This window comes from Ornithorhynchus anatinus, chromosome 2, assembly GCF_004115215.2.
Source record: "Ornithorhynchus anatinus isolate Pmale09 chromosome 2, mOrnAna1.pri.v4, whole genome shotgun sequence".
NCBI classification, from domain to species: domain Eukaryota; kingdom Metazoa; phylum Chordata; class Mammalia; order Monotremata; family Ornithorhynchidae; genus Ornithorhynchus; species Ornithorhynchus anatinus.
Genome location: NC_041729.1, coordinates 157,675,420 through 157,688,180, shown reverse-complemented (window position 1 = coordinate 157,688,180; position 12,761 = coordinate 157,675,420).

The window sequence follows — 12,761 nt, the reverse complement described above, 5'->3', positions numbered from 1 at the left end:
TTGAATCCCAGCTCCGCTACTTAGCTGTGTGACTGTGGGCAAGTCACTTAACTTCTCTGTGCCTCAGTGACCTCATCTGTAAAATGGGGATTAAGACTGTGAGCCCCATGTGGGACAACCTGATTCCCCTGTGTCTACCCCAGCGCTTAGATCAGTGCTCTGCACATAGTAAGCACTTAACAAATACCAACATTATTATTATCTATAATTCTATTTATTCTTATTGATGCTATTGATGCTTATTTATTGTTTTGATGTCCATCTCCCCACTTCTAGACTGTGAGCCCGTAATTGGCGGGGATGGTCTCTACTTGTTGCTGAATTGTACTTTCTCTGCACACAGTAAGCACTCAATAAATACGATTGAATTAATTAACGAATCAAAAATAACGGAAGAACTGTTAGGCAGGTTACGGAACACGGCAGAAGACGGGACGTTCTGGAGAAAACATATCCATAGATTCACTGTGAATCAGAAACGACTCTAACCCCCCTTGAAAATAATAATTTCTTAAGCACTTGCTAAACCCTGTACTAAGTGCTGGGGTAGAAGCCCACTAATCAGGTTGGACATGATCCCTGTCCCACATAGAGCTCACCGTCTCGATCCCCACTTCACAGAGGAGGAAATTGAGGCCCAGAGTAGTGAAGTGACTTGTTCAAAGTCACCCAGAAGAAAAGCGCTGGAGCGGGAATTAGAATCCAAGTCCTCTGACATCAGGTCAGGCTCTTTGCATTAGGCCACAATGCTTCTCGTGCCCATGCACACTTGGGTCAATTTAACCATCAGTATTTTCTTCCATTACAAAGGACAAACATAACTGGGCAAATGAAGACATGTCCCCTTCTGCTAGTCATTTGCTGAATTCAGAGGTTGAATCAAAGCTAACACAGTGACTACCTAAAGACAGGTGACCATGTCCAAAGTAGTGAGCTTCAAAAATAGATACTGAAGTTACTTTGTTCTGAATCAGCCCATAGAGCTACTTCTACCTATTTTTCTGCTATAAATGTAGCTATACAGTAATGAAGCAAATTTGTTCTAAATTCCAAAAAATGAGCAATTGTGTCATTTTCTTTACTTTGCCTATTAGAAATATATAGGAACAAAAAAATAGAAGTAGAATTTTAAGTGGACAGAAAAATAGGAGCCTCAGAGTGGAGCTTTTGCATGGCAGGAATTGGTCTATCCAAGTGTATGATAATGATAATAATATCCAAGTGCAGGATAATAAGCTTATGCTAGTAATAATGATGATATGATAGATTCTAAGCACACTGTGGGCAGGCAAAAGGTCTGTTGATTGGCATATTGTTCTCTCCCAAGAGCTTAGTACAGTGTTTTGCACTCAGTGAGTGCTCAATACATATGATTGAATGAATAATAGCAATAATATTAATAATAATATTAAGTTCTCACTCAGTGCCAAGCACTTTATTAAGCACTGGGATAGATACAAGGCAATGTGATCAGACACCCAGTCCGTCTCAATCAATCAATCCTATTTGTTGAGCACTGACTGTGTACAGAGCACTGTAATAAAGTGATTGGGAGCGTATAATACAACAGAGCTAGGGGATATATTCCTGCCCCAAATGAACTCACAATCTAGAGGAGGAGGCTGACATTAATATAAATAAATGACTTACAGCTATGCACATAAGTGTTGTGAAAAGGGTGAATAAAGGGAGCAAATCAGGGCAATGTGAAAGAGAGTGGCAAAAAAGCATGGGTAAAGAGAAGCAGCATGGCTAAGCGGAAAGAGCCCGGGCTTGTCAGTCAGAGGTCATGGGTTCTAATGCCGGCTCTGCCACTTGTCAGCTGGGTGACTTTGGGCAAGTCACTTCACTTCTCTGTGCTTCTGTTACCTTCTCTATAAAATGGGGATGAAAAATGGGGCTGACAGTTTTCATCCCCATATGCTACAACCTGATAGCCTTGTAACTCCCTCAACGCTAAGAATAGTGCTTGGCCCCTAGTAAGCGCTTGACAAAAACCATTATTATTATTATTATTATAACAGGAAGTGAGGACTTAGGGAAGGTCTCTTGGAGATGTACCACTTTAAGGTGGGGATAGTCAAATAAGAAGAGGGAGGGCTTTCCAGGCCAGAGGCAGGACATGGGAGAAAGGTTGATGGTGAAATAGGTGAGTTCAAGGTACAGTGTATAGGTTGGTATGAAACAAAGTACGTTGGTTGGGTTGTAGTAGGAGAGTAATGAGATGAGGTAGGAGAGGGCGAGGTGATTGAGTGTTCTAAAGCCGACGGCAAGAAGTTTCTGTTTGATGTGGAGGTGGATGGGAAACCACTGAAGGTTCTTGAGAAGTGGGGAAACACAGCCTAAACCTTTTTTAGAAAAATGATCTCGGCAGCGTAGGCAAGTATGGACTGGAGTGGAAAGAGACAGGAAGGAAGGAGGTCAGCAAAGAGGCTGTTACGACAATCAAGGAGTGATACCATAAGTGCTCGGATTAACTTGGTCGCTGTTAGGATGGAGAGGAATGGGCAGATTTTAATAATTAATAATAATTATGATACTTAAATGCTTATTATATGCCAAGCACTGCTCTAAGCGCTGGGGTAGATCCAAGTTAATTGGGTTGGATACAGTCCCTGTACCACAAGGAGCTCGCATTCTCCTAATCCCCATTTTACAGATAAGGTAACTGAGGCCCAGAGAAATTGAATGACTTGCCCCAAATCACTCAGCAGATGTGTGGTGGAGCCAGGATTAAACCCAGATCCTTCTGACTCCCGAACCCGTGCTCTATCCACTAAGCGACACCGCTTTTCGGGATGTTGTGATGGTTGAAGTGATAGGATTTGGTGATAAATAGAATATGTGGGTTGAATTAGATGAATCAAGGATTAAGCCAAGGTTAAGGGCTTGTGAGATAGGAAGGAAGGTGGTGTTCACAGACACAGGCTGAGGGAGAACATGTATTTAAACCCCATTTAAAAGATGAGAAAAATGGAGGTACAGAGAGACTTTGACTTGCCCAAGGTCACTCATCAGACCAGTGATATTGCCAGGATTGGAATATGAATCTCCCGACACTCAATCCTGTGCTTTTTCCGCTTGGCTTTTAGAAGGGAAAGGTGGGGCTTGGAGAGGAAGACTAGTTAGGAGACGCTGTTAGTACAATCACCCATCATATCCTGACTGGAGTACTGCATCAGCCTCCTTTCTGACCTCCCAACCTCTTGTCTCGCCCCACTTCAGTCTATACTTCACTCTGCTGCTCAGATTTTTTTCTACAGAAACGTTCTGGGCATGTCATTCCCCTCCTCAAAAATCTGGAGAAGCAGCGTGGCTCAGTGGAAAGAGCACGGGCTTTGGAGTCAGGGCTCATGAGTTCGAATCCCAGCTCTGCCACTTGTCAGCTGTGTGACTGTGGGCAAGTCACTTCACTTCTCTGGGCCTCAGTTCCCTCATCTGTAAAATGGGGATGAAGACTGTGAGCCCCACCTGGGACAACCTGATTCCCCTGTGTCTACCCCAGCGCTTAGAACAGTGCTCGGCACATAGTAAGCGCTTAACAAATACCAACATTATTATTATTATTATTATTATTATTATTATCCATCCAACTCCCCTTCTTACCTCCCCTCCCCTCTCTCCTACAGCCCTGCCCTTACACTCCACTCTCTGCCGTTAACATTCTCACTGTGCCTCGTTCTTGCTTGTCCTGCCGTCGACCCCTGGCCCACAACCTACCTCTGGCCTGGAATGCTCTCCCTTTTCACATCTGCCAAACTAGCACACTTCCCCCCTGCAAAGCCCTACTGAAAGCTCCCCTTCTCCAGGAGGCCTTCCCGGACTAAGCCCCTCTTTTCCTCTGCTCCCCCTCCCCTCCCCATAGCCCCCACTCACTCCCACTGCTCTACCCCCCTCCCTACCCCACCTCGCATGCGTATATACGTACATATTCATTATTCTATTTATTCTATTAATGTGTATGTATCTATAATTCTATTTATTTAAATGGATGCTATTGATGTCTGTTTACTTGTTTTGATGTCTGTCTCCCCCTTTCTAGACTCTGAGCCCAGTGTTGGGCAGGGATTTTCTCTCTTTGTTGCTGAATTGTACTTTCCAAGCACTCAGTACAGTGTTCTGCACACAATAAGCACTCAATAAATATGACTGAATGAATTGATACCCCTCGGTCCCAAAATACGTCCGACACAGTGGACCAAAAAAGAACACAGCCTCTTTTTCTTTTATTTTTTCACCTTTAAGAATCGTGACAATTTTGTTAAGGAAAAATAGCCAATGTAGCAATTCTATAAGGTTCTGGTCATCCCCTCAGCAGTCATGCATTGCACATTCCAAGTGCTTAGTACAGTGCTCTGCACCTAGTAAACGCTCAGTAAATACTATTGAATGAATTTCTAATATTCCAGAGAGGGAAACTCTATATGATACTGCTGGACTCTCTCTGACGCTTCTATTGGAAAGAGGACCAAAGTAGAGGATATGTTCACCTCTGCTGGTAAAAAAAAGAACTTATTTCTCAAGGTAGTCTTGTGACGGGTTAGTTATTCCTCATCACATCTGGTGAAGAGAAACAATTTGCTGTTGTGCCCTGCATGTAAAACCATGTTTATTTGGGGGTATGCTGTTTGTAGATCTGCTGATTGTCAATCCGATTATTATCTGCTGCTGTGACCTCTACTTCTAGATCCTTGACAGAATCAGCAGAAACTTCTCTGCCCAGGGTTCTGCAAGCCAAATAAAAGTCGGTTTCAAAATCCATCTACTCAGCACAGATACAATTTATGTTGTGTTCCTTTTGCTTAGCAAGCAGTTGTGCTACAAATTTTATCTTGAGAATTTGGGTGGTAATGAAACTCTACTGTAATTTAGGATGAAGCTGGCACGTATGAACCAGACACAACCTGAATTTGTCTTCCTTGACCTTCTCTCTAAGTATTTCTTTCTGGTTCATGTATGAATGATTTTCCCGGTTTTTGATAGGAGTCATCCTCTGAAAAGATTAATGATAGATATTTTACTTCAGTCATTTAGCAAACATTTATCTACAAAAAACTGGGAAGTCACCAAATTCTGAAGTAAATTTTTTTTAGGAGTCTTAAAAGCAGCAAACATGTCTGTTGAATAGTAACACATCAGTTTGGGATGAAGTGTTATAAACCTATGAATAGTTATGAATGGTTCCAAATCCTTACTTATTTTCAGGACTTTCACCTTTCAGAGAAGCTCTCAGAGATATAGGGAGACATGTGCGTTTCTATTTAAAGAGGATATTTAAAGTATATTTGTTGACATTATAAAGCCACCCAACCATAACAAATCTTCTGTGCAAGAAAGTAACTGTACTTGAGCATATATGATGTGATAGAGAAACAGCAAGGCACAGTGGATAGAGCACGGCCTGAGAGTCAGAAGGTCATGGGTTCTAATCTCACTCTGTCCCTTGCCTGCTGTGTGAATTCAGACAAGTCACTTCACTTCTCTGAGCCCCAGTTACCTCATCTGTAAAAATGGGGAATAAGGCTGCGAGCTCTATGTGGGACAGGGAATGCACCCAACCCACTTTGCTTGTATCCACCCCAATGTTCAGTACAGTGCCTGGCACATAGTAAGCACTTAATGGACACCTTAATTTTCATTATTATTGTTAATGTCAAGATTCTGATGTCCCTTATGCAACCGTATTTGTATTTGACATTTTTTAAAGTCAAGAAACTGGCTCTTGACTTAAAGAAACTTTTGGTGAAAACTGTCCTGAGTTTCTTGACACTAGAAATGAAAGTCATTTTTGCAAACATATTTTCTTGCTGATCTACTGTAGCCAGGGGTGGTGAAAATAGAGCTTGATTGTTACCTTTTTGTGGTTTTTTGTAAAATGCTTACTATGTGCCAGCCACTGTACTAAGTGCAAGACTGAATACAAGACAATTCGGGTGGACACAAACCCTGGCCACATGAGGTTCACTGTTTTAAACCCCATTTTACAGATGAGGTACCCAAGGTTCAGAGAAGTTAGGTGACTTGCCCAAGGTCACACAGAAGATAAGTGGCAGAGCTGGGATTAGAACACAAATCCTCTGACTCCCAGGCCCGTGCTCTATCCACTAGGCTGGGATGCTTTTCTTCTGATCCACTAACTGATTCTATTTGGCTGCCCACTGTGAGCAGCAAAAGTAAACACATATATAATGTCATCACACTCCAAAATACCTTCATCTCGTTTCTTAATATAATTATATGTGTGGAAATATTCACGGGATTCTTCAGCCAGAAAAAAAAAAAAGAGTAATAAGGATTATATACATCTAATCTTTTAAGTATGTGATCCTCAACACTTACTAAAATTATTTAAGTAGGTTTCAAAAGCCCGAATGATTGAAAACCTGCTCTGTAATCTTTGGAATCTTCATTTAGGAAAGAAGTTTTGCTTTGTACATATGATAAAAATGAAACTATGTCCACGTTAATATGGCTAGTCGGGGTGGCTTACCTTTGGAGAATGGGTGACCGCAGACTGCCCAAATAGTTATTTTGTAGAGAGCTGAAATGAGGGAACTAAGATCAGGGTGGGAAGGGGAAGAATTTTAAGGATGTAGTAGGACAAAGCTTCAATCAATCCTGCATCCAGCTGCAAACTGGGAGTCATTTGCTGAGGAAAGAAAGACTTTCCTTGTCCACAACTATCATGAAGGAAATAGCTCTCTGAGCTAAAGCTTCACATGGAAAGAGAGACAATGGGGATGAAAGAGAAAACAGCAGCAGGTGCCACAGACATTAAGCACAAAATACAAGGGGCAAACTTTTTGTGCACCCAGTCTGGCTGGGACTCTGACCCAAGTCCTGCCTCTGGCCTAACAAGTACCATAATTATTATTTGTAGTAGTAGTAGTATTAGTATGGTTACCTCAGCTTCAAAATGGGAATTAATCATTTTAGCCCTTTGTGGACTAGTCCTGTGCTAACCTGATTATCTTGTATCTACTCTAGCACTTAGTATAGTTCCTGGCACAAAGTGCTTAACAAATACCATAAAAAATATATATATTTTTCACAACTAAGTCCCAGAACATTTTCCCCCCGTTACTATCCAATTATGCCACCTAAACTGTGCCTCTTGAATGTAGTCATAAAGGGAAAAGATAGTGTTCTTGTCCCATATAGGCAATATTTCCAGACCGATGTAAAGAAAAATCAATATCAGAATGTGGTGCCTCTTGACATTTTCCCAGGTTGCAGATTAGTTTTTCTTGAGTCATCATCAGGATCAGTTTCATCAATGATAACTGAACCATTCTTAAAATGGAAATACAAGGTTGTCAATAACGTGATCCCACAGCAACAGTCCATCCGATAACACTGAAGTAGAGTGCTCTGCACACAGTAAGCGCTCAATAAATACGATTGAATGAATGAATCCTCATTGTAACTCTACTGGATCAATTTCCAAATTCAATATCCCACCTTACTGCTTGACGCGTGTTAATATTGCCTCAGAAAACCTATGTGAACATCATCACCTGGCAGCCATACATGTTATTATTAATGACCATTCTAATATTAGAGATAGACTTTAAATTTCAGGATACACCGATAGGGATCCTAACCAGATCATTCCAATCGGATAATTAATGTTTTTTTTTCCTAGTCAATGCAGTCTGCTAATTATCCATTCAACTCACACGAAGAATATTCAGGATATGAAATGGGGTCACTGAGAGTGAGTGAAATTGGCTCATTTCTGTGAAATGGTGCCGAAGACTCTACCTCAGGATAAAGTGTCAACTTTCCCCAGATGCACTGATAGCACATTACAGTAAATTCTCTGGGATAAGTTCTACAAACAGGAACTCTGCCTCTGGCAAAAATTAAACGGAAACACCAGAAAGGAAACTTGTAAGCATTAGTAATTTCGGCTACACTGAAGCAGAAAGCAACATTTCTAGAAAGGCAGTGTCATTTTCATTAAATAAGGTCTGAGTTCTGTGGTCTCCCCGTGGAGGTATCATGTAGGACTTTCTAGTCCTCTTAAGCAGCGTGGCTTAGTGGAAAGAGTCCGGGCTGGTAGTCTGAAGGTCCTGGGTTCTAATGCTGGAACTGCCACTTGTCTCCTGTGTGACCTTGGGCAACTCATTTAACTTCTCTGTGCCTCAGTCACCTCATCTGTAAAATGGGGATTAAAAGTGTGAGCCCCATGTGGGACAACCTGATTACCCTGTATCAACCAGCCCTTAGAACAGTGCTTGGCTTAGGGCCTTAAAAAATACTATTATTATTATCTAGGCTAGCATGTGGCTATTCTGTTGCTTAGTAATTCATTCAGTAGTTCATTCAATAGTATTTACTGAGCGCTTACTATGTGCAGAGCACTGTACTAAGCACTTGGAATGTACAATCCGGCAACAGAGAGACAATCCCTGCACAGTGACGGGCTTACAGTCTAATCGGGGGAGACAGACGGATAAAAACAAGACAACTTAATCACGGCAAACAGAATCAAGGGGATGTACACCTCATAAATAAAATAAATAGGGTAATAAGGATATATACAAATGAGCACAGTACTGAGGGGAGGGGGGAGGAGCAGAGGGAAAGGGGGGAAACGAGGGCTTAGCTGAGGGGAGGTGAAGGGGGGAAGGGGGAGGGAGCAGAGGGCGGAGGGGGAGCGGAGAGGGAGCAACCAGCTTTAATTCTCATGGGATGGATGTATCCTATCTAGCTAGTTATTTAAACCCCATTTCATAGATGAGGAAACTGAAACACTGATAAATTAAGTGATTTGCCCAAGGACACCCAGCAGGCAAGTGGCAGAGCTGAAAAGAGAACCAAGGGGTTAGGACCCAAGGCCTTCTGACTCCCAGGCCTGTGCTCTTCCCATTAGGACACACTGCTTCCTGAATCTAATAGGATCATGAAGCTCCTGAGCTTACTATTGGCAAGGGCTGAGCACAGTGCTCCGCACATAGGAAATTAGCAATACGAGAAGCAGCGCAGCCCGGTGGGTAGACCAATGTCGTGGGAGCCTGAAGGCACTGAGTTCTAATCCCTGTTCTCCCTCTTTTCTGCTGTGTTACTTTAGGCAAGTCACAATTTTGCTGTGCCTGCTACCACATCTCTAAAATGGGGATTAAGACTTTGAGCCCCATGTGGAGTATGAACTGCATCCAAAGGCATTAGCTTATATCTAGAGAAGCGGCGCGGCTCAGTGGAAAGAGCCCGGGCTTTGGAGTCAGAGGTCATGAGTTTGAATCCCGGCTCTGCCACTTGTCAGCTGTGTGACTGGGGGCAGGTCACTTCACTTCTGTGGGCCTCAGTTACCTCATCTGTAAAATGGGGATTAAGACTGTGAGCCCCATGTGGGACAACCTGATTCCCCTATGTCTACCCCAGCGCTTAGAACAGTGCTCTGCACATAGTAAGCGCTTAACAGATACCAACATTATTATTATTATCTATATCTACTATTTAATACAGTGCCTGGCACACTGTAAACACTTAACAAATACCATAAAACAATAAATATCCCCGTTTAATTGATTGACAAGCAGTTCACTCTGGCTGGATAGATGACCTCCCCTTCCCCACCATCCCCCCAACTGATGCTTGGGTCAAACTACAGCCTAACTTCCCAACAGTTGAAATCTTTGGGTAAGGCATGATAGTTTGGAGGAGAGATAGGGGACAGCAAAGTGACCGAGTGCTTCGAAGGCAATGGTAAGGAGTTTCTGTTTGACGCAGAGGTAGATGAGTAACCACTGGGAGGTTCTTGAGGCGTAGAGAAACATGGAGTGAATGTTTTTGTGGAAAAATGATCTGAGCAGCAGATTAGAATATGGACCGAAGTGAAGAGAGTCAGGAGGCAGAGACATCAGCAAGGAGGCTGAAACAGTAATCAAGGAGGCATAGGATAAGAATTTGGATTATTAATAATGATAATGTTGGTATTTATTAAGCACTTACTATGTGCAGAGCACTGTTCTAAGCACTGGGGGAGATACAGGGTAATCAGGTTGTCCCACAAGAGGCTCACAGTTAATCCCCATTTTGCAGATGAGGTAAATGAGGCACAGAGAAGTTAAGTGACTCGCCCACAGTCACACAGCTAAGTGGCTGAGCTGGGAGTCGAACGCATGACCTCTGACTCCGAAGCCCAGGCTCTTTCCACGGAGCCACGGGATTAGCATAGTAGCAGTTTGGTTGGAGAGGAGAGGGTGGATTTTAGGCACATTGTGAAGGTTGAAGTGACAGGATTTAGTGATAGATTGAACATTTGGGTTGAATGAGAGAAAGGTCTCAAGGTTAACACCAGGGTTCCGGGCTTGCGGTGGTATTTTACCCTCCCAATCATTTAGTACAGTGCTCCGCGCACAGAAAGTGCTTCAATGAATGAATGAATGAATGCTGTCTACATTGATGGGAAAGTCAAGGGGAGGACAGGGTTTGGGTAGGAAAATAAGAAGTTCTGCTTTGGACATGTGAAGTTTAGGTGACAGCAGGACATCCATATAAAGATGTCTTGAAGGCGGGAAGAAATGTAACACTGCAGAGAGAAAAAGAGATCAGGGCTGGAGGTGTAGATTTAGGAATCATCTGCATAGATATGGTAGAAGAAACCAAGTGAGCAAATCAATTCATTCATTCATTCATGCATTCATTCATTCATTCATGCATTCATTCAATAGTATTTATTGAGTGCTTACTGTGTGCAGAGCACTATACTAAGCACTTGGAAAGTACAATACAGCAATAAAGAAAGACAATCCCTGCCCATATCGAGCTCAGAGTCGAGGGGGCCGGGGAGAAAGAAATCGATACAAGTAAATAGGCTTCCACATAAATCCGAAGAATTACAGATATATATAGAGAGAGAGAAGCAACGCGGCTCAGTGAAAAGAGCATGGACTTGGGAGTCAGAGGTCATGGGTTCTCATCCCAGCTCCACCGCTTGTCAGCTGTGTGACTTTGGGCAAGTCATTTAATTTCTCTGGGCCTCGGTTACCTCATCTGTAAAATGGGGATGAAGACTGTGAGCCCCATGAGGGACAACCTGATCACCTTGTAACCCCCCCAGCGCTTAGAACAGTGCTTTGCACATAGTAAGCACTTCACAAATACCAACATTATTATTTTACATATATATATATATATACTATATGCATAGTATATATATTATATATTTTAATAACATATTATACTGTCTATATATTTATATTTATATATATTATTTATATATATAAAAGTGCTATGGGCCGGGGGGGAAGAAGAGCAAAGGGAGCAAGTCACGGTCAAGAAGCCATGTGGCTCAGTGGAAAGAGCACGGGCTTTGGAGTCAGAGGTCATGGGTTCGAATCCCGGCTCGGCCACTTGTCAGCTGTGTGACCGTGGGCAAGTCACTTAACTTCTCGGTGCCTCAGTTACCTCGTCTGTAAAATGGGGATTAAGACTGTGAGCCCCATGTGGGACAACCTGATTCCCCTGTGTCTACCCCAGCACTTAGAACAGTCCTCAGCACATAATAAGCGCTTAACAAATACCAACATTATTATTATTAAAGTGGAATGGAATGGGAGCTGAAGAAAAGTACGGCTCAGTCCGGGAAGGCCTCTTGGGGGAGATGTGCCTTCAGTGGGGCTTTGAAGGTGGGGCGAGTGATTGTCTCCTGGATTTGAGGAGGGAAGGTGCTCCAGGCCAGAGGTAGGACGTGGGCCAGTGGTTGGCGGCGGAACAGGTGAGGTGGAGGCTCAGTGAGAATGTTAGCACCAGAGGAGCGGAGTGTGCGGGTTGGGACGTAGAAGGAGAGAAGGGAGGTGAGGTAGGAAGGGGCAAGGGATGGAACTCTTCCCATTCCTCATATCTTCTCAAGAAACAAGGAAAGAATTGGCCACAGCCAAACACTAGTAACATTTCTGAACTTAGACTGTCGGCATGTAAAATGTTATCGATAATACTTTCCTTTCAATGAAAATATTCTTCCAGAATATCAAAAAAATTCATCTATTAAAATGTTCAGAAAACCACGTGAAATAACGCAAGGTTTAATTTAAAGCTAGATATGATCTTCGGTTCAGCCGGGTACACTGTAGGTAACAAGGCTTAAGATGACCGTGCTCCCCCCACAAAAAAAAAATGAATGCTCACCGGGAAATTCATAAATATAGGAGCCCAAATACATTGAAACAGATTTATTGTATTTTTGGAGACCAACATGCAGTACCTCTTTAAAAAAAATATACTGAATTCTGATACTGCTTCTGGGAGCAGGTAAAAAGGAAAGAGAAGAGATGCAGACAACAAAGAAGCACAGCAAACTTATTTAAGGTGCCTGAAAATGTTGCACAGCAATGTGCAAATACTGAGAAAATATGGAGAGCATATCAGATGGACGAGGGAAAATTAAGTAGAGAGAAATATATGGAATGGAGAGGGCGAGAGAAAGAGATGTAGGCAGAGAAAAAAATAATAAAAGGGGTATGGAACAAGGGAGGAAGAAACTTAAGCTACCTGATTATCTCAGGTAAGTGATAGATTTGAGTATTTTTTTTCAGATTCCTCTGATTAAAATGTCGATTTTAATTATTGAATTCATTATTTATTATTTTATCATTAAATTTAATTATTCTCATAATAAAACCTAAGCTTCACTGCCACTATTATCTCCAAATTTCCCTCCTATCTCTCTGGCTGCTCATTCTCTATTCTCTTTTGTGGGCTCCTCCTCTGCCGCCCACCCGCTAACTGAGGGGACCCCTCTAGGCTCAGTTCTT